Source organism: Gopherus flavomarginatus, chromosome 1 (genome assembly GCF_025201925.1).
Source record: "Gopherus flavomarginatus isolate rGopFla2 chromosome 1, rGopFla2.mat.asm, whole genome shotgun sequence".
In the NCBI taxonomy this organism is placed as follows: domain Eukaryota; kingdom Metazoa; phylum Chordata; order Testudines; family Testudinidae; genus Gopherus; species Gopherus flavomarginatus.
This window is the reverse complement of record NC_066617.1, coordinates 55,293,776-55,320,135: the sequence shown is the minus strand read 5'-3', so window position 1 is coordinate 55,320,135 and position 26,360 is coordinate 55,293,776.

Genomic DNA, 26,360 nt, shown 5'->3' with positions numbered 1-26,360 from the left:
ACCATTAGACTTTGATTTTTATGAAATATAGAACCATTATGTTAAAAACTGCTTATACGGATATTCTGAAATTCCTTCTTTTCCTAATAATATTATTTATTAGGGGATTTCAGGCTTTCCTTTCAATTAGTCCAGAAATGGACATATTTAGATTTGAATATGTTCTTTGAATTTTCTCACCTTTTTAACTGCCTCCCCCTTTAATTAATAGCATTAAAGCCGATGTCTGTAAGTGGAGTATTTTTCACCTTTCTCCTTTAGTGAGGGCATATTTTACTGTACCTAATTAAATTGATTGATCTCTACCCTATGCAAATGCTGTCTGATTATTCAAACAAGAATCTAAGAGAACTGGATAAACTCTTTGTTGATTTTATTTGGGTAGGCAGAAATCCCAGATTTGTATAAGGAATTTACAATTATCTGAAAAGAAATAGGGATTGTCTTTCTCCCTTCTAACACTTTAGGATATTGTCATCTGAGGGATTTTACCAGCCACAAATGGAAATTTCTGTCCTACTCTGTAGGGATTTCTCCCTTATTAAATTATCTCTCATTAATTTAAAAATTGAAGCACAATTTACTCCATTTTAAACCCATGAAGCGTTAAATAGCTCCAGCTTTTGAATGCAGAATTTTTAATATAAAGATACACTGTTGGTGTGGATAGAGACAACTAAATATCCGTGTAGTCCTCTCCTTGCATTACCTATGTAGCTTGTCACTTTCAAGATACAGGGAGGCTTTGATTTGTTCCAAGAATTTATACAGATTTGTCTTGAACTCATTATATATTATCTACTCTCCAAATATGAGCTAGGCTTTAGTCTCATAGTCCATGTAGTTGTGCTGCCTTAGGAGAAGAACAGGGACAAACTTGTGACTCAGACACTTTTCCTGTCATGGCTTACTTCCCCTCCTACACTGGCTCAATGGCGCTGGCTGTGTGTGCTGTGAAGAGTAGCTAAGGCTCTGATCACTATCCACCCACCTGCACTGCAGGGGGAATAGAAACCCTGCAATATGGATAATGAATGGGGCAGGAGGCTCTTTGCACCCCTACGCAAAAGACATCAAGGGTCATGATCTAACCCTATATGGTTAACAACATGACTGCAAGAAGTTTCCTACCTTCATATGTGAAACTTTTCCTATGTAGATATTGATGGCGACCCTGTGTCATGAGGACATAATTCTTCAGTTTCTTAACACCCATGTGTTACAATTAGGGTTGTTGCCTTTTCTCCCAGTTTTGGACCCAGACAGCTGGTAAATCAGGAAGAGTTTTTTCTACCAGCTAGCCACAATGCTGATATTATTGTTTGGAGTAACGGTTAATAAAGGGTTCCAAAATTAATTAGAGGAAATGAGTTTGCTAAAAGCAAGAGATGAATTCATCTTATCTTAATGGAAATGAATAACAAAGGAAATGAAAGATTATTTAATTCCTGTCTGAATCCATAGAAATTCTACTCCCATCTAAACTTGGCAGCAAATGCAAGATACAGATATTGCATCATCAGAGCAAATTCTTATAAACTGATTACTGAAGGCAATGTCATGCCCATACAGAATAGGATAAAATCATTGAAGAATTTGCCCCTTGGTTCCAGAAGTGCTGCCTCTTGACCCTTGAAACAAAGATTCACTGGCATTATAATTTCATGAATGGAGATTTTGGGGTACCTGGAAAGAAGGCAAGACAACAGATATTATTAATAGAAGGCCTGATCCTGCACTGATTTGCAGGGCAAAGCTCCTTGTGAAAGCGTCACTGATGCAGGATGAAGTCTAAGTCTCTAATAAAATTTGCTGCCCATTTCATGATTATCTTGTGCGATACTACCTTGTCTCATTAGGGATTCGGCTTTCTTTCAGACACAATGAAGAGGGGTAACCTCATGCCTTTGATAAATGTTATCTAACTTTAGCCTCCCTAAATCTAATTCATATTTCTTCCTTGAGATCAAACATAATCAAACAATCCTTGGACATAAAGCCAAGGCTGGATTTAGTCTCCTTTATACTGTTCTGAAAAGATTTACTATATTTAAAACTTCTGCTTCTGCTTTTCATGAATGATTAGCTTGTCCTCCACCCATTCAACATGGAATACTCAAAAGAAAGCACAGTATGAGAGAGGTGCAAAAGCAACATGGGTTGTGCTTCTGAAGCAGAGATTTGCAAAACTGAAGGCTGGTCTAAACTGAAAACTTACACTGGGATAGCTATGTCTCTCAGGAGTGTGAAAACTCCCGGTACAGACAGTGCTAGGTCCATGGAAGAATTCTTCTTAGCTACTCCCTCTCAGGAAGATGCATTAACTACAGTGACTGGAGAGCCCTCTTGTCATTATGGTGAGTGTCTATTCCAGTGGTTTCCAACCTATTTACCATTGTGGACCACATACGAAGCTCTTTATGTGTTATGTGGGCTGCAGCCACACAATATATACACTACCTGTATGGCCCAAAGGATATCACATGGGCAGCGGCTATGTGCTGATTGGGCCGCAAGCAACCTGCAGGCCGCAGGTTGAGAACCACTGGTCTAAACTGAAGCTCTACAGAGGTGCAGCTACAGCCATGCTGTTGTAGCATTTTAAATGTAAACATAGCTGTGTGTTGAATAGCCATTACATTTTCTAATATGCAATAGAAACTAACTACATTAACATTATTCAATATCTATATTATGGTAATGCTCAGAGGCTTCATCAGGATCATTCCTCATTGTGCAAGGTGCTGTGCAAACATAAATGTAGGTATAATCCCTGATTTTAGCCTAATCTGCACCGCAGAAAAAACAGGTATGTTCTTTAGGACATCCAGGACATGCATCCAATGAAGCAGGTATTCACCCACGAAAGCTCATGCTTCAATACATCTGTTAGTCCATAAGGTGCCACAGGACTCTTTGCTGTTCTTTATTTAATTAACTTGAGGCAAATCCTAGTGAAAGAAGTCTCATTCAAGTTAGCAGAAAGACTTTTAATCAACAACTGTATTGTCTTCTCTAGGATTTACCTTGAATTTACGAATTAAGGAACCATTTTCTCAAAAAAGCTGAGTAACTGTTTGCAGGATCAGGGCCACAGAAATCATAAAGTGTAAATAGTTTTTTCAACTAACTCCTTCTGTTTCTCTACCCTCACTTCATCCTTCACCAGACGGTCAGCAAAGTACTAGTGCTAGTATTTGTATTATGGTAGCTCCCAGGAACTCTATTCAAGGCTCAGGGCCACAATGTGCTGGGTACTGTATAGATATGTAACATGGACAGTTGTTCCCTTAGGCCACGTCCAGACTAGGAATTAAAATCGATTTTAGATACGCAACTTCAGCTACTGGAATAACGTAGCTGAAGTCGAATTTCTAAAATCGAGGTACTCACCCGTCTGGACGGCGCGGCATCGATGTCCGCGGCTCTCCGTGTCGATTCCGGAACTCCGTTCGGGTTGATGGAGTTCCGGAATCGATGTAAGCATGCTCGGGGATCGATACATCGCGTCCAGACTAGACGCGATATATCGATCCCCGAGCAATCGATTTTAACCCGCCGATGCCGCAGGTTAGTCTAGACGTGCGCTTAGTGAGCTCACACTCTACAGGATAGACAGGATGCAATAGAAGGACAAAACAGACAAACAGGGAGTGAAGATGAGTAGCAGAATGAACAAAGTGGAGCAGGAAAGCAAAAGTCACAGGTTGAAGACTGAGTGCACAGATTTCTTCAGAGAGTTAGAAATTTTATGGCATCATTCCATGCAGAGTACCAAGTATGGGGGATTATGTTTTTGTTGTATCTTGTGAGACACTTCCTTGCTACATAGTACATACTTGCCATGATAGTAGGTGGCCTTACATGTTATCAGAGCACTCTGTCTGTATATCTGTAAATAGTTAATAGAAAATATGCCTCTGGAGTATTTAAGAACACATAACAAAATTTATGGGTTTGCAGGATCAATGCCTGTTACTGTGTCCTGCAAATGATTTCCTCTGTGCTGCTCCTTAACGCTAGGTAAATATTTTGCTAATGCACAATAATTAACAGCATGTAGTTACTAAAGCTAAATATTTGATAAGAGGCATGACATTTTTGCCATGCAATATTAAGAATTATAATGATTAATTTGGAAGGATTTTTGCAAAAGTTGACTATAGAATTTTTGCTGATAATTTTCTCCAGTCCTTCCAGTGGGAAGCTTGTGTCAATGTAACATGGCCAAACACAATAAATATAGCTGAGCTGCTGATCCCTTCTGACTCTTCTTATTCAGAACATTACACCTGGGAGGTATCTTGAGGTACCAAGCCATTTCAAAGCAGATACATGATGTCTCTCTCATGTAAATGGATTTTTCTGCTGCTGTAATTTTCACACCTAGTCTGTGACTCCCAACTGTGCTTCTTGCTTTTTCTCAGAAGAGCATTATAAATTTTTTAAAAGCTATTTTTGTGGGTAATTTTTTCTTTCATGCTCACTTTTATCAATGCCAAATTGCAAATAATTACTTATTCTATCAGGAATGTAGAATGAGTGATAAGCAAATGTTCTTTTGAATCATTCCTCATTTATCCTTAAATCTCTTTGCCATTAGTAATGTGCATGTATTGGTGTCTGTCACATTATCATCTTCTTAATGTTTACCCTTAATCTTGTGGCACATCATTCTCAGCATTGTATTTCTTCTATTTACATGGTGTGATTTGGTTTTAGGATCTGACACAGGCATATTTGTGACAATCTTTTTTTAACCCTCTGATTTCCAAAAACAACTGAGACACAAACAGAGACTGGAAATGGTTGGGTTATTACTCTAATTGAATCTATTTCCTTATGTTAAGTTCTCCTCACACCTTCTATGGGTCATCTTAATTATCACTTCAAAAGTGTTTTTTTCTCCTGCTGATGATAGCTCATCTCAACTGATTAGACTCTTCCTGTTGGTATGCATACTTCCATCTTTTCATGTTCTCTGTATGTAGAAATATCTCCTGTCTGTGTGCTCCATTCTATGCATCCGAAGAAGTGAGCTGTAGCTCAAGAAAGCTCATGCTGAAATAAATTTGTTAGTCTCTAAGGTGCCACAAGTACTCTTGTTCTTTTTACAAACATATATGGTTTCTTATAAAATATCAATAAATTAGAACTGCAAGGCTTGACAGAGATGACTTTTTATCTCTACTAAAAACTCCCCAGTTTTAGCAAGCCAGATTACAAGTCATACTGTCATAATCATAAACATTCACAATCATTGTTACAACGTTCTTTACCTTAGACCAATAGCCGGTCTAGTGGCAGGTTGTAATCGAACTATTAAAGACAGAAGAAAATAGGGAATGCATAAAAGTAAAAATGCTCTTAGGAAAAGAAGAATTAAGGCAATTCATTTGGGAAATGTATTCTGATTAGTGCTTGGTGAATTGTTTTTGCCCAAACTTTTTTTCAGTGAAAAATGAAGATTCAACAACACCAAAATGATTTGCAAATATGTTAGCATTGGAGGGGAAAAATTGAAAAAGTTAAAATGTTTTGTTTTGACATTTTTGAAATTAACTTTTCAGTTCAATGTGACTTTTCATTTCAAAATTCCCCTTAATTTTATTTTAAAAAGTAAAAAGCCTTTAAAAATGAGCTACTTTCAATTTTGACAACTTTCGAATCTACATCTTTGCTCCCATCAACTCTTACAAGTTAAACAGCATCAGTCATTGTTTCTTAATGGGAAGCATTGAAGGAAAACCTAAATATTAGGTAGCATTCTTCCTTCAGGGTGCTAGGTATTTCCCCACCTTGGTGTTAGAGTGTACTGTGTTGCTGGAGGAGCCATCTTTCAGATAAGATGCAACACGGAAGGCCTGATTATGTGAACATATTAAAGATTCCCAATGAACTTTTCACATGAGGAGGAGTGATGGGTGGGATTCTCTAAAGCTTCTAATGTATTTAGCAGCATACATCACTAGCCACTTTTGAAAATCCCACTCATAAATTTGAGTCTCCATGGCAAATCCCCAGTTTGGATCATTATATTCTGCCTATGTAAAGTTCCCCTGCAACTTTGATTGCACATGGTACTGTCCAGATCCTATAAAGTATTTTTGCTTTGCAGCATCAAATAGCTCACACAGGATATCTGAAAGATTACTATATGTCATGTTTTCGAGTGTGTGTGGAGTGAGGCAGACAGAGCGTACTCCATTCCTAGCCATTCTGTAGCTCTAGGTCCTTCCTTTTAGTGGAGTTTTCAAAAACTTCATCTCTGAATGCATTAACTTTCCTTTCTGATCACCATTGACACAACAGGGAATGGATGATATCCAACCCCTCCTCCCTCCCACCATGACCTCCTAACTATATGTAGATCCATTGCCCACAAATGTCAACTTCTGGGTTGTGGAGTAAGGGGAAAAGTGCTAAGGTAATTCTCATCTCTCCTCTTTTCTGTATAAGAAAGCAGAGATTTGTACACAGAAAGAAATCTCTGCATGTGGAGATTCTGGCTCTGTGTTAATCTGTAACTAGTTAGAGCAAAGAACTCAGAGCACTAATTGAAAATAGACAGTGTGTGGACAAGCACAGTGCATGCCAAATTTTGGACCCAACCCTTTTGAGGTTAAAGAAACTCTATTGCAATCACTTTCTGTGCCATGTAGCCTTTACCAGGAGGGCTTTGTTAAATTGTGTAATAAACAAACAAACAAAACAATAACAGGTAAGCAGAGAAAATGGAAAGCTACATCATCCTTTCAAAATCAATCCAATTATTATTATTTCATTATGCTTTTCTGTATTTAAGTTCCATTGATTTTCTTCCAACTTTTAGAATTAAAAACATTCTAAAAGTTGACATATATGGCAATTATAATGTCGCAACATGTACTTGTGTCAATATTTTAAAATCCTATAAAGACCACTAGGTAATTGAAAAAATATTAAGAATGTTTAACTATGGTTTTCTTTAGTAAAGCTTGTGAATTGTTTTTATTCAGCTTACTTTTTAACCTTAGTTATTGGAAATGTTGCAACAGTTTCACTTCAGATGTCTAGATTCTACATACATCAATAGTTTAATATTTACCAACCTGAATACAAGAACATTCCAAATAAAAATGAAATTAGAATTTCATTAGAAAATTCTAGACTTAACCATGTCTATTTTAGGAAGGCACAATATTGTTCAAAATATGGATGTACTTTCCCTCTGAAGAGCCCTGAAATAACTTCACTTACTTTAAGACAGTTACAGTATAGTTGCATAGTGGACATTTTGTGTATTTGGTCTTTTACATTATCAGTGTGTTCAAGAAGCAGGGCTCAATTCACAAAAGTATCCTGATTCAGTAGGACTTAAGCATGCACTTAACTGAGAAGGGATGGACTTAGTATGTGCTTAAGTGTGTTCTTGAACTATAGCCTCAAATTCTGAGTTTTCCAACCTCCTCTCATCTGCTCCCACCTATATCTCTGTCAAAAATTCTCATGATGGCTCCATTTGTCTCTTGCCCACGCTATACTCTCGCACTCTTTTGATGCCCTATCTTACATTTAGAGTGCCTTTTCAGTATACGTCAAGCCCTATCCTTCCCTTCCTTAAAAAAAAAATCAAAACCAAAAACTGAAAAAAACCCTAAAAATCCACTCTTTATGCCACAGCATTGTGTTTATATACTTTAGCTCCAGGAAATACAATAAACTAATGCAACATGAGCAGCAAACTGGTGACATTGAGAGAGAAATTATGTGAAAGGTGTGGAATTCATGCTTGTTCAAATTGTTATAATGAAAAAGCATCATAATATGTTTTTTAAAAAAAGTTGTTTCATCAGCATAAGGGCAAGTATCTCCATATTCGCGAATCAATTAGGAATACAAGGCTATATCTACATTTCAATGCTTCCCTGGGTAGTTATCTGTGTTGTGCTAGCACATGTATCCTATACCCGTGCCAAATGTCCACGTATACTGAACTGGGAATGGGTGCACATTGTGCACAGGCATATACCTCCCTCCATATTACCCCTTTTTTGTTTGTAATGGTAATTCTTCCAGTTAAGGGGCAGTATGCAAGAGTCCTGTGCATCATAGGAAACATTCCCGGAAACACCTTGTACTGGTCACTGCTTTCACGCATTTGATGATGGCAGCACCTGCTCATCTCTTCCTTCTGTCAAACTACACTGGAGATATGGAGCAAGTCCATGAAAATGTGGTTCAAATGTTCATGAGGTACAGTTATGGATACAGGATAGAATCAGTCTAGAGAGATTTAAGATGGCAAAAGATGGCTGACTCAGAGAGTGAATAAAAATCCGCTCAGGTCCCATGATATAGATGTGTTGACTGCTAGGATTGCAGTGATGCGGCATGGATGGACTACTGCCTGTGATCTCAGACTGTCAAGACTGTGTTCTACCCAAAGGTGATTGCCATAATGCAAGTCTCTGAAATTACTGTGAGATTTCAGAGGATGAGGTTTCCAAAGGGGTGGAAAGGATCGATGGAACACACATCTTATACTTTGCCCACTGAAAGGGGCCAGTGAATACATGAATTGAAAAGGTTCATGAAACCAGGGTGGTTAGGAGGTTGGTGTTGTATCACAGGGGGAAAGAAAAGTTTTTATTGCCCTGAAATGACATGATTATGGATGGTGTTTCTGTGCTGACATTTCTTATGAGGAACCCCGTATACACATTCTAACCATGGCTCATGAAGCCATATCTCAAGGTCACCAACCCCCCGCCCTCAAAAAAGGAATTAAAGTACAGACTGAGTAGCTGCAGAATAGTGATGGAGTGCCCCTTTGGGCACTTGAAAGCTCATTGGCAATGCCTCCAGACCTGTCTGGATGTCTATGTGACCAAGGTGGTTCAGGTTATTGTGGTGTGCTGTGCTTTGCACAACATATGTGAGCCTAAAGGGGAATACTTACTGTGATGTTGCACTCTATATGATTATATGAAAATATGCTTATGAGTGTAAATATAATGTAACTGGAATATGCTTCATGCAAAAGGTCTCTTGTAAGGTATCATTAGAAAGCTCATAATCTACTGAGTGTGGTCATCCTATTTGTATAAATTTATCACTCTTGTATCTGGAACTAGAAATATGAAATATAACTCTGAGGTCCTATTGTAATTATGCAAAGTGTGGGCCATTAATGGTGGCTTGGAATCTTGATGTCTCCCATTAACCAGGACAATTGACTGTAGATAGCTCTGTTTTACTTGTAAGTCTTCCTCTATACGTGTGTGCTGGCAAGTGGGTAATTAAGTCTTACAGAGACATGTGATCATGTCACCTGAACTGGAATCCATCTTTAACCTAGTGCTTTTTCCATTTAGAAGGAGGGATGGGAACACAGAGAGAGACAAAGGATTCCCACCTTATGCAAAAGATATATAAGTGTGTGGAGCAGAACAAAGGGGGCTGCAATCATGAGAAATCCCCTAGCTACCACCTGAGCTGGAATAAAGGGCTGTACCAGGGGAAAGGATTGTGCCCAGACTAGGAAGGCCTCCAGTCTGTGATAGAAGCTTAATGAAACATCTGAGGGTGAGGTTTTATCTGTAATCACTTTCATACTGTATTAGGTTTAGACTTGCGTGTTTTATTTTATTTTGTTTGGTAATTCACTTTGTTCTGTCTGTTATTACTTGGAACCACTTAAATCCTACTTTTTTGTATTTAATAAAATCACCTTTTGTTTATTAATTAACACAGAGTATGTATTAATACTGGCAAACAGCTGTGCATATCTCTCTATCAGTGTTAGAGAGGGCAAACAATTTAAGAGTTTATCCTGTATAAGCTTTATACAGGGTAAAACTGATTTATTTGGGTTTGGACCCCATTGGGATTGGGCATCGAGATACTGGAGACAGGAACACTTCTTAAGCCATTTTCAGTTAAGCCTGCAGCTGTTAGGGGATGTGGTTCAGACCTGGGTCTTGGTTTGCAGTAGGCTAGCGTATCTGTCTCAAACCAGGCAGGGCACAGAAGTCCTAAGCTGCCAGGGGAAATAGGCCCAGGGGTAGTCTCAGCACATCAGTTGGCAGTTCCCAAGGGGTTTTCTCTGATCCAACCCATCACATTTACACAGAGAGGGGGCAAAGGAGACACATGTTTTTCAATGCTTGTATAGGTAGCCAGATCCCACCTATGTGCCCAGACTTCTGGTTCATGGCAACCTAGGGAAATTCATGATGTTGTGTTCTTGTACATCATGGAATAGTGGGGACCCAGAAGGTGACTTGGGATTGTGTATAGAGACACTATTTGGATGCTATGGTGCTGCTGGAAAAGTTCAATAGACCATTGTCACCTACTTCTGTTGGGAGACACCTGGGTGGATTTCGAGACCCTGCAGCTGACATTAACATACAAACTGAAAACAGATAACTGCGAGAGTGCCTTCAAGTTTATCACTTTTGGTTGTGGTTTTGTCATGAGGGGAGTTTTAATGAATGTTAGGGGCATTACTGAGCAAAGTTTTTGTTCTCCATGAATAGCTTTGTTTGGGGATGCTCTGTGTGGGGGGCACTTTAGAAAAAAGGTCTGTAAGGTTTTTGGAGGGAATTCACACATTTCTTCCACACAGTTTCTTCCACACTGATCAGGTGCTATGAATCATTACTCCTATGGTCTCCAATGATGACTGTTTGGTAGGGGTGGGGGAGGAAGGGTCATAAATTCACCACTCAGTGTCAGATATTTTGACTGTTAATTAACTTTTGTTTCCTTTGTCTATATGGTCAACGAAGTCTTTAACAAAGCCAAAAAGACATTACATTTTGCTTATCTTGTTTTGCATTCTGGTGCTTTGGATTGCAACGGTTATTTCACATCTTAGTTCATTGTAAAGAACCCTGGTTTTGGTGGGGGTTTTTAACATTAGGAAATTCATGGCAGGAGGAGAGATGAAGGTGTGGGAGAGACAGAATTCACTGCATTTCTTTGACACCACATATCATAATCATGTGCTGTGAGTCCTGTTGACCCATCCCTAATACATGGAAAATATCATGTTGATTATACCTGGAGAGCAAGGTGCACACACAAGGGACGTGAACAGTAACTTACTGGCATACCTACATCGGACTTCTCCTAGCTATGTCAAAGAACAGGTCTTCCAGGGTCCATCTGTACCTTCCTCTTCTATCTCTGTGGTGTTGCTCCTGCCCTACCACCAGAATGGTTTCCCTTTCAACATTTGAATGTCCTGCCAAGTTAAATAGAAGAGTAGCATTATATTTCATTTTTCCTTGGAAGGTATCATAATCTCCCCACTTAACACAACTGTGCTGTTGAAGGCCACAATATTGATACTTTTTAGAATCCCAGGAATGCAGCTTTACAGCTTCCTCCCTTCAGATTACTTTTGCAGCCCACAAGGAAAGAGCTAAAGTTAAAAATTATAATATACCTGCATTACTTTTATTTAAATGTTGTAATGTTTACAGTGAATGGATGCAGTGCTTGGGGTGGGGATTGGTTCCATCAGGAGTAACATTACCAAGTCATCTTTTTATTCTTCAAAGGCTGGGCAACATTTGGAGAACCAGGGTACCAGAATAGAAAAGAGAAATAGTGGCTTTCCAGGCCTGAGAAGGACACTCGCCAAGTATGCCAGAGAAATGTTTCTCCCTATGATCATCCCACTGCACATTGCTGAGTGGAGGGGCTTGGTGAGCTACAAAGGTGTACCAAGCACATTTGCCCTGACATTAAACCTGAAGAACCAGCTTGAATTTCTGCTACACAAACATTTGCTGAATTATGCTTACAGGAGTGGATGGGAATTTAAGAGGAAATTGACTGCATATATTCCCATGGAAGAGGATCAGAAAACCACAGCAAACATCCACCTATCCTCAAGCTGCCCCCATCCCACATCACCAGAAAGTCTTTGCCTGTGTGTCCAACAAACAGCATTGAAAGGAGCATGGAACAAAGAGTGACCCCAGAAGTGCATTCTCTTCCCTAAAGTTTTGGATTAACACCACAAGTCAGTCGCCTCTCAGCTGCTAAGGGACATGGCATTGTGTTTGTGCAACCATTGAAGTGGATGCTTCACTGCCCCCTTCCACCGCTTCTCCTGGTTTCTGCAGAGTGGTTTAGTGCAGGGAGAGGACATACCCCAGGGACTGGGAATAGTACAAAACATTTGAAAAGGTCACAGGGAGAAAGGACCACTCTGACTTTCCTTGGACAGCCAAGCAGTTCCCTTTTCCCTTCCCATACGTAGGCAGGCCCACACACAAGCCACTAACTGCCCAACCTCCCTTTGCACGGCTCCTGTTCATAAAGAGAGGGAATGATGGAGATAGGGGCAAGAGAGGGGCAGTGTTGGATCTTTCCATAAAGTATCATGAAACTCTGCTTTCCCCACTCAGGCTTTTTTAAAAACACACCTCCTCTTTTCCTCCTTCATCCAGTCCTCCATTCCCCCCTATTTTTGTGGTCCAAGAATTATTGCTGTCAGTGGTTGCCAAGAAATGCACAGACACGGAGCACAGTGATTGTTCGTTAATAACCTGTTATAGCTTCGGCTAAATGCTTTGCAGTGTTTCATGGTATTTCAATAAGCCGTGTGTTGCTCCATGTCAGGGTGAAGTGGGGGTGTGGTGTAGTGGCAGTGGGGAGGACTGGCTGATCCATGTAACACCAGAGCAAAAGGGCCTATTGTTGGGGAGGTTGGGGGTCCATTTTAAAACTTCCCAGCATCAATTCTGCTTCCAGCAGTGGCTCTGACTCCTCAGGCTCTTCAGGGGCATTCCTCAACCTGGTCCTCTGGATAGAGATGCAGAATCACATTTTCCTTTTCCTCCATGTTTCCCAGGGCTTCCTCCAGGAATTTCTCTGAGGTCCCCACTGCCTTCTCACCCTGCTCCTTATCAGCATCTTTTTGTATGATAAGGCCGGCAGAGATGAGGAGGGGTTTGTGACTTCAAACTCCATACTCACAGCTCCTAGAAAGCACCGAGTCAGCTCATCATAGCATAGGGATGTTCTAGGTCCCCTCCTGGAGTGATGGTTGGAGTCCTTCATTCTATGGTACAGGATCCTGAGGTACTTCCTGTGCTTGCAGCACTGGGATGGAGGCTGGTGAATGACCTCTTCCTCTAGCCTCTGTGAAATCTCCTGGTATAGGTGAATGTTTCTGCCAACTCAGGTAAAGTGATGGAGGATGGTGTACTCTGATTACACATCGATCAGCACCCACTTGTGCTCCGTCAACCATGCTCAATGTTCACCTGTACTGACGAATAGACTTCCGCAGAAAACTGTTCTGAAGTGCTCAGAACTGGTTTCTACTACCTCTGGCAAGGGGGATGGTCAGGAACCTTTATACCTTGAGTAAGGGTCAGGCATTAAAGGGATCAGTGCCTTGAAGGAATGGCCCTGGAGGGTTATCGATACCTATGAGCTGGTACACATCCCTTCCTCCCATCCACACTGCACTGTAAAATTGGTATGGGGCATGCCACAGAAGACTTGTGTACATATCCACATCCCTCATGTATGCTAGCTTTCATGCACTACACTGTCCTTCAGGAATGTGCTTCAGGGCTTTAAATGTGGACAATAGGGAGTTATGGCACTAGCACACACGTAACCAGATACACTCACAATTGTAGACACACACTAATGAGTATATATTTCATTAGCTGCTGCACATTTTGGACTAATACATAGGACTAATACTCTCCAATTTATCATTATCTTACTTGTAATGAGGTGCCCAGAAATGAATGAATTGTTCCAAGTGTGGTCACATGACTCTGGATAGAAAAGCATTATTACCTTCCTGCTCTGTGACATGATGCCCTGGCTTATGGAGATCAACATTGCACTAACCTTGATGTCATTGTTGTGGTTGACATACCACATTTCAAACTAAAGTCTAATTTAATGTTCACTTAAATGCTAAATCTCTTTTGTCATGATTGTTCTCTAGGTTTCTCTTTCCAACTGAACATTTGTGTTTTCAATTTTTTGTTCATCTGTATCAGCTTTCATTTTTTTCCAAACTCACTTTGTTTACCTTATGCCCATATTTCTCATCTCTTTCTTTGTATTATTTTTCTGTCCTCCCTGGTATTTACAACTCCTCCCATTTCAATATTATATGTCAATTTCATTGATGGGATGTTTAATCCCTCTTTATGTTATTAATGAAGATATTTAATAAAGTCAGACCTAAAGCTACAGGAAAACGGAGGAAACATGATATGGCAAGTACTTTCCTGCATCTCCCATACTGGGGTCTGCTGTTCATTACAATATGTGCATTAATTGCCTGGGTCCTGGGCACACCCTGTATCCCACAGACCATGCCTCCACAAGACATGTAGCACAACTGTAGTAGATCATCTTTTCTGGTGTGTTGTTGATTCTTCTATGTTTCTTGTGCAGGAGCAGATTTGGTACGTTCTTCCACCATCCTCTAACACAATAGTGCAAATGAAGTGGGATTTAGCCCTTTTTGCTTCATTAATGAGAATCACTGCCATTCACAAAGGGAAAATTTAGTAAAAGGCATCTCTTTGTGTCAACAACAGGAAAAGGCATTCATACAGACTCCCCCTGATTTTCAAACTTTGGCACCTCAGTGAAGATGTTAGGGTTTCTGAATTACCACATAGGCATCCATAATGCCCACTGTAGACAAACTGGCTGCTCTGAATGTGCAGATGTGGAATTAACTTCTGATATATGTCCATATTTAATAATTGTATTCCCTATATTTATAAAACAAACAAAACATTAATATGACATATAACATGTTAAAGAATGGGCATATGCTCAAACAGTTGATATGCTATGCATGCAATTAATATTGAAACACTGCATAGGAATGTATATTTTGTAGATTGTATGGACTTGAAGATATTTGAGCTAGGGCTCAGTTGTGAAATGTTCACACTGGGACATTGAGCCCATATATTCTGCATTTGAATACACAAATAGACACTCACATACACAAATTTCGATTGTACAAATAGTGAAGCAGCTGCACATAGGCGGAACTACGCACGTGTAGCAAAAAGTTTGTCAACTAATTGTGGGTTTGATTTAGGAAGATATCTGTGAAAAATTGATCCCAGTATATCAATTCCCAATATGTGTCTCCCTAGCAATTTCACATGAGGGGTTCTTCTATATACCTCAAGTATCAGAGGGGTAGCCGTGTTAGTCTGGATCTGTAAAAGCAGCAAGGAATCCTGTGGCACCTTATAGACTAACAGACATTTTGGAGCATGAGCTTTCATGGGTGAATACCCACTTTGTCGGATGCATGTAGTGGAAATTTCCAGGGGCAGATATATATATGCAAGCAAGAAGCAAAGCTAGAGATAACGAGGTTAGTTCAATCAGGGAGGATGAGGCCCTGTTCTAGCAGTTGAGGTGTGAAAACCAAGGGAGGAGAAACTGGGTTTGTAGTTGGCAAGCCATTCACAGTCTTTGTTTAATCCTGAGCTGATGGTGTCAAATTTGCAGATGAACTGAAGCTCAGCAGTTTCTCTTTGAAGTCTGGTCCTGAAGTTTCTTTGCTGCAGGATGGCCACCTTAAGATCTGCTATCTTAAGGGTTGACCTCCCTGGCCGCACATTTCTGCCCTACTAGATTGAAAGATTTAGACCTATGAATGTTTCTTTTTACTGAAATTTGTTTTGCAGGGATCAAGAGAATACATTAGAATGATTATTTGTGAAGTATTTCCATGACAATAGATTTACAAGAGAAACAAAAAAGGAGGGTGAGGGACTTCCACAGAATAATTAATCTTTGTGCTGAATAACAATCTCAGGGTTGAAATTGTAATAGGAAAAATAAAAAAGGAGCCGCTTAAGGAACAATTTTAAAAATAAATTGAACAGCCCTTATCAGATGCTATATGCTTTAAGTCAGCAATAAGCAGGAGCAGAGCTGCAGAGGATGAACACTCATGCTGTACTAGTTTCTGTTGAATGCTGCCATGCATGCATCTGACAGGAATTCACAGCAAATCAAATATGTTAAAATATAACAGTCAATATATTAAAGGCAGACAAGCAAGTCAAAACCAAACAGTTGACCATTCAAATTACTCCTAATAAAATGTTAACATACTAAATCATACATTTCTTATTACTTATTCAGGATCAGAGAACCTTATGATCAAATAAATTTGTTAGTCTCTAAGGTGCCACAAGTACTCCTGTTCTTTTTGCAGATACAGACTAACATGGCTGCTATTCTGAAACCTAGCTAAAGATTGCGGCTTGCTGGCTGGGGAACCATTCTCTTCTGAGTATGCTGAAAAGGGTGACCACTTTTCTAAACACCTGTCCTCTTTTTGGTGCTTCTCTTGCATATGTACTTGGTGTGAAAATTTTTCCATTACAAGGACTGTATTTTGCTATACTACAATTCCATAGGAGAAATCAGATTTTTCCAATAATATACTATACAAAGTCTTGCTGCTAGCAATAACAAATATATTAATTTGTTATTCTGTTTAAAATGTAGACCCTTTATTGGAGCATTAGGTAAATGGTTCAGGCAATCGCTAGGAAGTGAGCATATGGTTGTAAGATCAATCACTTTAATAATTTCCTCACAAAACTGTCTAATTTCTGGACACAATCACCACATATGCAAGTATATTTCCTGTTCCCCTCCATCCTTCCAACAGTGTCTCCCAAGTAGCAAAAACATGAATCTTAATTGGACTCAGATGCCATTGATACAGCAATTATAAAAAATTTTCTTCATGAGCTACAGACGCTGAAGATGTTTATCCCCTTTCCTACATTGACAGCCACTCATCCAGATCAGCATCTTTGTCCAAATCTCTTTCCCACCATTTCATCTGGATTGTTTTCTTATCAACATCTTTGTCAGTCAAAATTGTATATATCTTAGAAATTAAACCTTTTGTTCCAGCTTGGGCCTGGGTCAACTCCTCAAATGTGACTAAACATGTAGACAGAGCCGTCTTATATCCAGATTTCACAGTACAATATTTGACTCGTAAATATTGTTTACAGTTTTCTTATAGCCATGTTGGTCCCAAGATGTGAGAAAGAAAAGGTGGGTGAGGTAGTATCTTTTACTGCATACAGATGACAAGCTCTGTGAAGTGCAAAAGCTTGTCTCTTCCAACAGTAATTAGTTCAATAAAAGATATTGCCTCACCTACCTTGCCTCTCTTGTAAATATTGAACACACAGAATCTTGACATTATTTACATATCTTTATACTATTCCTGTAGAATCATGGAAGAATTATAGATGTTAAAGATGGAAAAGATCTATTAGATCATCCAGTGCAGCTGTCAATGCAGGATTGTTCCTTCTAGGAAAACTAAAAGTCTTCTCCAACTTTAGAGCTTCCTTCCTATAACTTTTCCCTTCTCTATTAAAAAAATAAAAATCACCTCTTTTTCAGAGAAAGGAGATTATTTTTTATATTTGATTTGTTTTTAAAAACTCAAAATTCTGCTTGTGACAAATGTTCTATCTGACATTCCAGAGGGAGGAAATCATTACAAAATTATCATTCAATTCTCAAACCACTCAAATACCAGAGATGAGACTCTCACCACTGACAGATTGTATTTTCCAAGAACATCATTAATTGAGATGTCTGAATCAAAAAAAAAATAATTGGTTCCTGCCTAGTGACTAAAGATGAAGGGCCAGCCCTAGCCCCCATTCCACCTGCTTTGTGCTGATTCTGACATTCAAAGGCAGATGTCCTATTCCTTCTCTTCAGGCTCATTTGTCTGTGTATTGTGGCTAGAGGTGACTGACACATGGTTAAATAGCCTTCCCACCACAGTAGAGTGGATGTTGTTTCAGGAGGGGAGCTATTAGCTCTGGAACTCTAACAGCTGTTCACTCAACAACTGCCCTTCTCAGCCTATCCCACCCTTATCATGCTCACTTAAGAGCTCGGTGAATAAATGCTCACTCCATGACCATGCCCCCCTTCTCTAACCACCGAGAAATTCCTTCTGACTTTCCTGTAATGCCCTTCTGCTCACAGTCTTAGCCACAGGGCCACAGTTTGCAACCTGAGCGTAGTGGAGGATAGTGTGTAACCTCCCCTCCTCCTAATAATAATTTCCCTCCTGAGACTTTTGCCTAAAAATGTCCCCTTCAGAGCCAGTCCACCTTTGACCATTGCAATTCTGCTCCATTAGAGCAGCTCAGCTTTGGGGGAGCAAAGGGATCATAAAGCCTACATAATTGACTTCCTGAGCATTCCCCCAGTGGTGCAGCAATCCCTGGCTGGTGCAATGATTCTATGCCATCCCCCTCTAGCCGTCAGCATAGGGAATATGGTGGGAAATAGGAGGCATGGTCAGAGCATGCACTCTTGTGATAACAGGTTCCAAAATATCTCTTGGGGAAAGCATTAGCTGGATATAACTCTAATTTGCATTCAGGATCAGAGAGTGACAAATGTGGCAAAACTCTATTGCTTCAGTCCTGTGTTAATTGTATCTTGGCCAGAGGATCTAGACCAATAGGGCTAGTTTGGTAAACCTAAAACAGACTTGATATCCAGGACTTCACCCTCAGAGAGCAGGTCAGAGACATTAATTGAAGTTCCCCACAGCCCAAACTAATGGAAGTTTCTCCATTCCTGCTTCAGTGAGATGGTTAGATGGCTACTTTGGGATATTCTTTTTTATAAGTATTTTTTACTCCAGAGGAAGGTTAATGTAGAATCATAGAATCATAGAACTGGAAGGGACCTTGAGAGGTCATCTAGTCCAGTCCCCTGCATTCAAGGCAGAACTAAGTATTATCTAGACCATCCCCAACAGGTATTTGTCCAACCTGCTCTTAAAAATCCCCAATGATGGAGATTCCACCACCTCCCTAGGCAATTTATTCTAGTTTTTAACCACTCTGATTGTTAGGAAGTTTTTCCTAATGTCCAGCCTAAACCATCCTTGCTGCAATTTAAGCCCATTGTTTCTTGTCCTATTCTCAGAGGTTAAAAAGAACAATTTTTTCCCTCCTCCTTGTAACAACTTTTTATGTACCTGAAAACTGTTATCATGTCCCCCCTCAGTCTTCTCTTCTCCAGATTAAACAACCCCAACTTTTTCAATCTTCCCTCATAGGTCATGTTTTCTAGATCTTTAATCATTTTTGTTGCTCTTTTCTAAACTTTCTCCAATCTGTCCTCATCTTTCCTGAAATGTGGCACCCAGAACTGGACACAATACTCTAGTTGAGGTCTAATCATCGCAGAATAGAGCGGAAAAATTACTTCTCATATCTTGCTTACAATACTCCTGCTAATACATCCCAGAATGATGTTTGCTTTTTTGGAAACAGTGTTATGCTGTTGACTCATATTTAGCTTGTGATCCACTATAACCCCCCAGATCGCTTTCCGCAGTACTCCTTCCTAGGCAGTCATTTCCCATTTTGTATGTGTGCAACTGATTGTTCCTTCCTAAGTGGAGTACTTTGCATTTGTCCTTATTGAATTTCATCCTATTTACTTCAGACCATTTCTCCAGTTTGTCCAGATCATTTTTAATTTTAATCCTATCCTCCAAAGCACTTGCTAGCCCTCCCAGCTTTGTATCATCCACAAACTTTGTAAGTGTACTCTCTATGCCATTATCTAAATCATTGATAAAGATATTGAACAGAACTGGACCCAGAACCAATCCCTGTGTTATGCCCTTCCAGCATGACTGTGAACCACTGATAACTACTCTCTGGGAATGATTTTCCAACCAGTTGTGCACCCACCTTATAGTGGTTCCATCTAGGTTGTATTTCCCCAGTTTGTTTATGAGAAGGTCATGCGAGACAGTATCAACTACATCTAATGCTTCCCCCCTCCACAAGGCTTGTTACCCTGTCAAAGAAAGCTATCAGGTTGGTTTGACATGATTTGTTCTCGACAAATCCATACTGACTCTTATTTATCATCTTATTATCTTCTAGGTGTTTGCAAACTGATTGCTTAAATATTTGCTCCATTATCTTTCCGGGTAACAGAAGTTAAGCTGACTGATCTGCAGTCCACTACATACATGTAGTAATGAAGGGACAAAATAAGTACCTCAGTGGTGACACAAGCCCCACTTGAGCAAAATATTTAAGCATTTAAGTATTTAAGACCTCTTCTGGGTAAAGATGAACTGGTGACTCTGAGAGAACTGGATAAAGGAAGGAGTAGCTGGAATAAACATGAGACTGACGGGGAGAAACTGTTTAAACATCTCAACTCATTGGCAGTTCTGAAAATTACTGAAAAATCCCTTGCATTAGCCAAATCTAAAATGCAGTGTGACAAGCAATAAAAGCTATATAATGGTCAAACTCTAACCTTCTGTTAAAGCCATCCTCCCACTCCAAGTTACCCAGAAATGTGAGGTGGTAATCCTCAACACACTGAATAAATCTGACATCAACAAATTTCTCTTCTTAATTCTTAGTTTAATAAGCAAGCCATACAGCATCTGTGAAGTTACTGATAATGACGTTTGGAAATAGGATTACTCAAGTGAGTTAAATCCTTCTGCCTTTTCATTATATGCCATATAATACTCCAAACTCATGTCCTGAATAGACAGAGAACAAGTGTCCAGAACATATATATTTGATCCCTGTGCCTCTGGCTGAGTCACCAAACAACAGTCATACGGTATGTGCTTCACATGGGCCACTTTCATCTGAAAAAAACTGTAATAACTATATCTAAAATGCACTTTTAGTGAGAGAATGGTGATCTTCAAAAACTTTCCCAAATTCTTTTGGTGATTATTTTACCAATAGTAGGCTGATGATGTTTTCCCTTGGTTCACACTGTTTTTTTAACATTCATTCATCACTACATAATTCCTGTAAGGGGGTGGGAAGGGATAGCTCAGTGGTATGAGCATTGGCCTGCTAAACCCAACATTGTGAGTTCAATCCTTGAGGGGGACATTTAGGGGGCTGGGGCAAAAATCTGTCTGGAGATTGGTCCTGCTTTAAGCAGTGGGTTGGACTAGATGATCTCCTGAGATCCCTTCTAAGTCTGATATTCTATGATTACATTGAGTAAGTCCACAAGATACTCTTTGCAGCCCAGTAGAATCCTGGATTTCCTGTGCCCCATCTCTGCATTGCCCTCCCCTCCTCTTCCCTTGCAGAATGTCTGCTAAAGAGCAATGCTGCCATAAGGCTGTGCAGAAGCAATGCTTCTTACTATCACTTTAAAATACATCTAGTATTTTCCAGTAATCACAATAAGGCAAAGGAGAAACATAAATGATTTAAAGTAGTAAATATTGTCTATATACTTTCAGTAGTGGATTTCAGCACAGTGGAGGTGGTGGCGGCCCTTCTTGTCCCATGTGGTTCACCAGCATCTGCACATTCTAAGCTATAATATAAGCACTCAGATATATTTTTTAATTTTATGTTATAACCCTTATGGTTGTGAAAGGAAATCTCCCAAACATGAATTGAGTTCAAAGTGGTGCTGTGTGTGGTCTGCTGCAGGGAGAGAACCTGCAATAATAGTGATAATATGTCCCAGGAGTGTTTACTCTGAGAGAGCTGTTTGGAGGACAATTTAAATGTTCCCTTTGTTAACAGTGTATTTTACAGACATGGGCTTAAGGGAGAGGGGAGAGCATAAACCTGCCTCTTCAGATGGAGACATCAGTATAGGAAACTGATGTGATTTGCAGAGATCCAGAGGCCTTATCTATACTAGGGCTTTTGATTCTGTTGTAATTCGAGTTAATTGATTTAATTCATGTTAACTAACACAATTGTAAATACTAATCTAGACACTAAATAAATGTTTGTTTCAGGTCATGGTTCACTGTAGACTCAGATAATCCATGACCAAGGAGAAACATTTGTGTTCTGGAACAAATGTATGTGGCATGTCCATGAAATGAATGCATAGCCCATCTGATCTCCTGTGGCCTTAACTAATGCGCTGACAGAGTCAATTCACAGAACTGAACAGTGGAAGAAAGGCAGAAGCAAAGGGGACAAAACGAGAGGAAGGATTTGAAGAGGTAGAAAAGGAGAAAGGCGTTTTTGAGGTTTAGGGAACAAAGGAGGGCAGCAGGCAGGGGAATAATAGGAGTCTGGACTGCTGGACCTCTCCACAGCTTTTGATACTGTAGACCATAAGGTACTGTTACCCTTGCTACATGACATAGCCGGAACAGATGACCAAGCACTACAGTGGCTCCAGGTGCTCCTTTCCAACAGAACTCAGAGTTGTGATGGGTCACTGCTCCTCCTCTCTGAAGGACCTCACCTGCTGGGTCCAGCAGGGATCTATATTATCCCTGCTTCTCTTCAGTGTGTACCCAAAACCACTGGGAGAAAGTGTGAGATGCCATGGGCTCAGCTGCAAATAATATGGCAGTGACATCCAATTCTCAGTTGACGCAACCACCACCACTATCAACAAGTCAGAATGCCTACAGGAAATTAGTTGTTGGATGAAGTGCTAAACCCAGGCACAACTGAAGTGATATTGGTTGGGAGGGGAAACATTTTGAAGAACTAACTGAGACATTGTCTTCATCTTCCACTAAAGATATACAGTACTATTTGTCAGGGTGGGGCAAAGCCACATGATCCTGGCCAGGTAACATTGATACCTAAAAATACCTTCTTTCATTTCCAGCACACTAGGAAACTATGTTCCTCCTGGGAAAGAATCTAGCCAAAGTGATTCATGTATTTGTCACCCCCAGGCTGGATTACTGTACTTCACTGAATCTGAAGCTAAATGTGAAGATGATACACACCTTCTCTGTGGCTTAGGCTACCATGAGCACATCAGTCCTGGGCTCAAGTCCCTCCACAGGCTTCTTATGCCACTTTAAGGTCTTGGAGCCACATTTTGGATCCAGCTATGGAACAAACTTCTAGAGAACTCAGGCAAATATGGATCTTACCATTTTAAGGAAACTACAAAACCTTCCTCTGAATAGAAGTGTTTCTGTGATATGAATAGCACTCACAACACTGACACCCCTTCTACACACTAAACCCCTTCCCACCAAAATAGAGATAATAATATCTAAAAGATTAAAACCAAAAATCTTCCCTCTAAACAGATTTTTTTATCCCAAAGGAAAAGAAGTCCACTATGGACTTCACTATTGCTATTAATTTTGTGTGCAAGGCACTCAGATACTACCATGTTGGGTGCAGGATAAAACCTAAGATAGATGGATAGTCATCCTCCTCCTTGTCATTCTGGAAAGCTGAGAGGTTGTGTGAGCAAACACAATTCCATTTTTAGGGAATTGCTTTTCCTTTTCCCCAACCAAGATTTACTAAAGACTTCATTATTTCTTCCATTTGTGGAAGCTTTTCTCATGCAGCAAAATGTCAGATTTGAAGCTTCCAATAAAATTGCCCCAGTTTTATTTCTGTGCAGACTGTATTTCAGCCAGTTCAAATCCTGTGAGCTTGAACAATTAGTTAACCTCTATTTAACATATTTACTTGATGATAAACACCAGGTATCTATTGACTATCTGTAACAGAGAAAATACTGGCTAGGAAAGGCAGCCATAACGTATACTGTTACTGAAACTATGGATCACTGTTGCTTAGTTAAAAGTCTATCGATCCAATACCTTGACTAAGGACCATTTGAATGAACTAGTGTTAAAGTTTATTGATTCAGAGTTAACCTAAGACACTGACAGACTCATAGAAAAGACAATGGGCTGCTTTGCAAGACAGCTAACATCTCAGAAATTATTGACTATGTGAAGCATAAAGATTGTGCATTTCACTGTTTTTCTAAAAGATGGAGCTGATTTGCATAATAAACTTTTGCATAACGTCACTTGCTTACATCCTGATTGTCCACACTCCCTCTGTCCCAACTGCAAAATCCTACTGTTACTGAATACTTTAGATTCTGACCTTTCATCCTACTGTTCACTAGCTGCTTGCTTCTGCCATTTGTATTCATTATTTGTGTAGTGTGGTTAGTCATTGAAATCACTGTGTATTGTTTCTTACTGAGGACAGAATGACTGTGAAACAACACAACAGTGAATAACACGCTTTCAGTACAAAGTGTCATTGGAGTAGCCATGAAACTCTCAGGATTCATGAATGTTGTCACAAATACCCATGAATCCTTATGAATTTAACTTTTTCACAAAAATATATTTTTTTTTCTATTTGATTAGTTTACTCACAGACATGCAAGCTTAATTAAATGAGCATTGATCGTTCAATAAAAATTGATATGAGGTCAGTTACTGAATTTTTTTTAAAACTCACACAGCTCTAGATACAGGCCCTATATATTTTACTTGCAAAAGTAGTGAATTCATATCTCAGATCCACGTATTCCTCATTGCAGGGGGGCAAGGAAAATTTAAAGACTGATTTCCATTCCATTTCTTATACCAGATTTCCAGCTCATTTATTTTCTCTTACCTTTAGGAAGGAAATTATGAGTTACAAATTTTGGAAGCCTTACAGATCTGCTGCAAACTCTGTAGGCAGTAGATCTAAGTTCTTTATGGGGACCAGAATGACAATACATACTTTTCTTATTTAAAATATCACTCTGACTTTCAGTAAAAACAACTATTATGCTAGTGTCGACTTTATATTGTAAGAATTATTCACAAATGAGGCATTACAAAACAGCTCAGACTGACTGAAGGAAAGTGATAGATTTACTGAAAAAAAAATCAAAGCCAGTCACATACAAAAGAATATGAATAAATATGATGTCGTTTTGTCTTTCTATTAATTTTTTCCAAATCCTGAACACTGTAATCGAGTGACACTTAAGTCCATTTCTAAAAAGCCTTGCACTCCATTTAGTCATTTATATTTGTGCAAAGTATGAGGCAAAGTTGATGTAAAATACTAATATTCTGATGTGACAGGATTTTTACACCAATTTTGTACTTCTGTAAATGACTACATCAGGTTCAAGATACTGGTCAATCAAGCCCAGAGTGCATTGTAAATTAGGAGCTAATACTGTAAACACTCTGTGCTTTTTTTTATGCATGTGAACAGTTCCAAGGGCTTAAGGGTGTGCATAAGTGTTTCCAGATCATGACTTTACACTGCGATCTCTTCAGAGCGGAGACTGGCCCTTATTATATTTTGCATAGGTCCTGGCACAATGGGGCCATGATTTAATTGGGACATCTGGAAGGCACAGTGACACAAATAATAATGATTTCCTTTGAAAAATTCATGTTTGTATTCAAAGAAAATATCTGTGCTAACTTCAAAGTAACTGTACTATAAAAATTAATCAATAAAGTCAGATTTTGAGCAGCCAAATGGAGACGCAAAAGGACTGAGGGGGAAACACATTTACTGAGCAATATAACCAGTGAAAGAGTATGAATAAAATTACAACACATAAGCTACTTTTGAATGTAAATACTTTTTTAAAAATCCTAATTGCTTACATGTTGTTTTTCAATTTATGAAGGCCAAATTTGTTTCTGAAATGCAGGAAAGTTATATCCCATAAGCCCTTCCCTCAAACTGTAAGCAAGGGGAGACAACTGTATAGATTTAGAAAAATTCCCTTGCAATCATACTTGTTCTTGAAATCAACAGTAACCTGTTAGCTGTAAATTGTGACTTAGTATCAGTGAAGGACTATACAATACAACAATTTGTTTCAAGAATCAATCCAAGCCACATTATTATATTCTAGGCATATAACAAGCTCCAAAGGACTGAGGAAAGACATCCTTTAAAAAAAGAGGGCTCTGATTGAGGGAAATTAGATGCTATAGGCACTACACAATAATATGTTTAGGATTATATATTTCATGATAACTACTCACTGCTTGAAAGCAGACTTGCTAGCCAAATATAAAACCATATTTTTTCTTTGATTTTGTTAATACTGGTGGAACATGGAAATATTTTGTAGACTTGGCCTGTCTGTGCTGTCATTCAACCTTCAGATCTTCCACTGAAGTCATGGAGAGTTTTGCACATGGAATGGCTGCAGGATCATGCCCTACATTAGTTAAACATTCACCATATACGAACATGTAAAATTAGTTGTACTGGCTATTGACTCAATAGGAATTTAACTGCAAGTTGATAAGCTTCTGTTTTAAACCTTGTTATAGCAAGTGCCTGTGAAGAAACAAACACATTGGGACAAATTCAGCTGGAACTGGTTAAAAGGCAAACTACAGATGGGTCATACTGAATGGTGAACTATCAGGCTGGAATGAGGTAACCATTGGGAGTTCTTCAGGGTTCGGTCTTGAGACCAATCTTACTTAACATTTTTGTTAATGACCTTGGCACAAAAAGTGGGTGTATGCTAATAAAATTTGTGGA